This window comes from Sarcophilus harrisii, chromosome 6 (assembly GCF_902635505.1).
Source record: "Sarcophilus harrisii chromosome 6, mSarHar1.11, whole genome shotgun sequence".
Classification (NCBI taxonomy): Eukaryota; Metazoa; Chordata; class Mammalia; order Dasyuromorphia; family Dasyuridae; genus Sarcophilus; species Sarcophilus harrisii.
In genome coordinates, this window is record NC_045431.1 from 6,581,988 (window position 1) to 6,586,607 (window position 4,620).

Here is a 4,620-nt window from a genome sequence, read left to right on the forward strand (position 1 = left end):
GAGCTCCAGAGTAGGAAGATGTCAACCCTCTTGTTTTAGAAATGAGAAAACTGACTCCAGCCCAGAGAAAGGGAATGAATGGCTGAAGGTCACACCTGCACAGTAGGAAGAGTGTTTGGCTGGGAGTCAGGAAGCTGTAGTTTTAAAGCCTGCCCCAGTATCTACCAGCTATAGCTATAATGGTCCCACCTTTATAAGTGATACAGAATTCAGAGACTGATTGCCATGCAAAGTGACACACAGAGATCTCAAGTGACTGGTGTCAGAGGTGGGACTCAAAGGTCCCTTGGTCCTCTGTCCATGGCGGCATGCAGCGTCTCCCTAGCTATGGGACAACAGACGGGCCACTCACTGATCTCTGCCAGTTTCCTCATCTGTAAATGATGCTCAACACCTGTCCTGCAAATGATATGGTGCTCACCTGAAGTAAAGCACTTTGCAAAAGTTCAGGGGCAATTTAAATGCCAAGTGCTCTTCCTCCTTATTATTGTTACCAGTTCTCTCCCTGGGCACCCTTCACCCCAGGATCTCTATTCCCTTTGCAACTTTGGGAGGGTGACTTCATCTCCCTGAAATTCATTTCCCTCATTAATGAAAGGTCTAAACTATGTGATTTTTGAGGAACCTTCCAGCTTTAAATTTCATGATCCTTGGGAAGGAAAACATGAAATTTCAGGATTTTAAAAATCACCACAAGGGGGTGGTGATGTGTCAGTAATCTCATAGAAACCCTTACTTGTTTGTTTGTTTGTTTGTTTGTTTTGCGGGGGGGGGGGGAGGTAGTGGATTTCACTTTCTGCTTCCCTTTAGAATACAAAAAAAAAAAAATCAACAAGAATGTGGAATGATGATGATGGTGATATGATGAGAAGATGATGATATGATGATGACATGATGATGAGATGATGAGAAGATGATGACATGATGATGAGATGATGAGAAGATGATGAGATGATGATGAGAAGATGATGAGATGATGAGAAGATTATGATGATAATGAGAAGAAGATGATGAGATGATGAGAAGATGATGAGAAATGATGAGAGATAATGAGAAATGATAAGATGATGAAAGATGATGAGGGATGATGAGAGATGATGAGAAGATGATGAGATAATGGGAAGATGATGAGAGATGATGAGAAGATGATGAGAAGATTATGATGATGATGAGAAGAAGATGGTGAGATAATGAGAAGATGATGAGAGATGAAGATGAGATGATGAGAGATGATGAGATGATGAGAAGATGATAAGAGATGATGAGAAGATGATGAGATGATGATAAGATGATGAGATAATGGGAAGATGATGAGAGATGATGAAAGATGATGAGAAGATGATGAGATAATGGGAAGATGATGAGAGATGATGAGATTATGAGAGGTGATGAGATGATGATGAAAGATGATGAGAGATGATGAGAAGATGATGAGAGATGATGAGAAGATGATGAAAGATGATGAGAAACGATGAGAAGATGATGAGAAATGATGAGAGATAATGAGAGATGATAAGATGATGAAAGATGATGAGAGATGATAAGATGGTGAGAAGATGATGAGATGATGATGAAAGATGATGAGAAATGATGAGATGATGAGAAGATGATGAGAAATGATGAGAGATAATGAGAAATGATAAGATGATGAAAGATGATGAGGGATGATGAGAGATGATGAGATAATGATGAGAGATGATGAGAGATGATGAGTGATGATAGAAGATGATGAGAGATGATGAGACATGATGAAAAGATGATGAGAGATGATGAGAGATGATGAGAAGATGATGAGAGATGATGAGAGATGATAAGAAGATGATGAGATAATGAGATGATGAGAAGATGATGAGATGATGAGAAAATGATGAGAAGATGATGGAATGTTTTTAGTTCTCTAGAAATAGTCCAGATGAAAAAAGAATTTCCCAGGTGTCTTCAGTTTTTTTTTTTTGTTTTTTTTTTTTGAGATGTAGCTTTTGTTAGCCTGGCTCAGCACTGTTTAACATCAGGTCTAGAAGGAACCTTAGAGATCCTCCAGTCTAGCATCCTCATGAAGCACAAGAGATGGGTCAAGATTATTCTTCTACTTTTGTCATGGTGAGTCTAGTGCCCAAATTTAGTGCCTCTTTTCACTTTCCCATTGGGGGCTGCAAAAGTGTGAGGCTTTAAGCAGACTCCCCAAACTCAGCAGTCCAGTGAGAGGGATTTCACTCCCTACCATTTCAACTCATTCCATTTTTAGACGATTCAAATTATTGGAAAAGTTTTTATATGTTGAGTGTGACTTTGTAATTTCTATCTCTGGGGCCGAGTGAAAACAAATCTTTGTGAGAGGCCTTCAAATATTTGAAGACAACTATTATATCCTGATGAAATAATAACAACTATCTTTTATATAACACTTCAAGGTTTACAAAGTGTTTTACAGATATTAACTCATTTTATTTTTACAACAACCCTAGAAGGTCAGCAGCATAAGATCTGAGTATTTTTAAAGGCTGGGAAGTTCAATATGGCATTGCCATGGAAGCCACAAAAAGATTAATTTAAGATGTATTTGAAAATCATGTAGTATTTAAGACTTGTGAGATGATAGACCTGCTGGATGTTGCCCTACTTGTTCTACATCTGAGATGTGGAGTCCAGTTTTTGGTGTCACAACTTATGGAAGACATTGCCAAGCAGGACAGTGTTACAGAGGAGAATAACCAGAGAATCTAGTCTCTGTATTCCCAATATCTCGCATAGTGCAAGGCATATAATGAGTGTCTACTAAATGTCTGATGAATTGAGTTAAATGAGGATGGCAAGGACCTCAAGATCCTTCTACAGCACAGCTAAATGAACTTAAGATGTTTAGCCTGGAGAAAAAGAATGGGAGATATGTTGGCTCTTTTTAGATATTTTAGACATATTCCCATTCCATTTAGATTTTGTTTCACTTTGTTTTGTTTATTAGGTCCCAGAGGAAAGAAAAGGAAACAATGGGAAGAAGTCACAAAAGATGCAAAAGTAGGCTTAATGTGAGGTTGCCACCAAACAGATCTGCCCCAAAGTGAGACTCAGAAGGGATCAAGCTGGAGGTTTTCAAACAAAGTTAGATGACTTTGGGATGATAAAGGGAATTCTTTTTTTCAGATATACACTGGAGGAGGCAGAAGGGAGAAAATAAGCATTTATTAAATACCTACATATGCCAGACAAAGGGCTAATGGGTTTACAAATGTCATTTGATCCTCATAACTCTGACAGGTAGGCGTTCTTATTATATAAATTTTACAATGGAGGAAACTGAGGCAGGCAGAAGTTAAATGACTTGCCATGAGTCACACAGCTGGGAAGATTTGAATTCGGGTCTTCCTGATTCCAGCCCCAGTGTCATCTCAAAGTCTCTAAGAACCCCTTTCCAGTTTTGAACTTACATGATTTTATATGAACTAGAAGAACTTTTTATATAGCACTTCAAAATAAGCAAAGCACTACTCATAGAAACTCACTGATATAAATAGTGCAGGTATAATTATCCCCATTGCACAGGTAAAGAAGCTGAGGCTCACAGAGGGAATCCATGATTTTTGCCCACAATCACTCAACAAAACAAAGTGGCTAGACACTAACTACAGGGTTCTTTCTGCCATACTGGTGGTTTCCCTAGGATCACTGGGTAACCTTTTTTCTCCTTATAACACACTTCAAATTTAACAAGTCATCAAGAAAGAGGGAATTGTCATAATGCTATAATTGCCTTTGTGCATGAAAAATATATCCCAGCTTGGCTGTTTTCCACCTCTGATTTGGGATGAGCTGCCAAAATGATTTTTATTTTCTGGGACTCTGCAGCTGAAAAGATTGCATTAATTGGCAAAGAGACAATAAACTAGATGAATGACCTGGAAATCCGGTTTCCTTCTTTCTGGGTATTGTATTGCTTGTTCTGGGGTGGAGGGAGCTATGAGTGGACTCCCTGAGGCTCTGCTTTTCTAGTCTAAACTGGACAATGAACTGGAGTTACCTTTCATCAAAGAAGAAAAACTGAAAGGCTTAGGACATTTTCTTCTCTTTGGGAACAGCTCCAAACCAAGCTTGATTTCAGAGCTCTTTGGAAATCAGGAGAATAAAGGAGAATGAAAAGAATGGAAAGAAAGGCCATTTTAACAAAATTTAAGCTGTAACTTTTTGTACTTCTACGTGTCTTCTTTCTCGCTGTGTTTCTCTTTCCCCTCCCGCTTCCATCAGACGTTTCATTCCTCTTTCTCCCCCTTCAATGGATAAGTGATCATTTCAGAGAGAGGGGGAAGGAACAGCTAGGGACCCTCTCTCCCTTCTCTCAGGGACCTCATTGTTTGTTTAAACCTAGATCTTGTAAGTCCATCTCTGGTTGCCTTTCCATTATTCTATACTAATAATACATATCTATCTATATAGATATATGTTCTCTATTTCTATATCTACATAGATATAGATATATGCATGTACATATACATATAGTTATATACACACATATATGCATATAGTTATATATACATACATATATGGGTGTGTGTATATATAATGATAAATAATACAGCAGGAAGTAGTAGGGGCTAATCATTATGTAGCTCTTTAAAATTTGCAAAA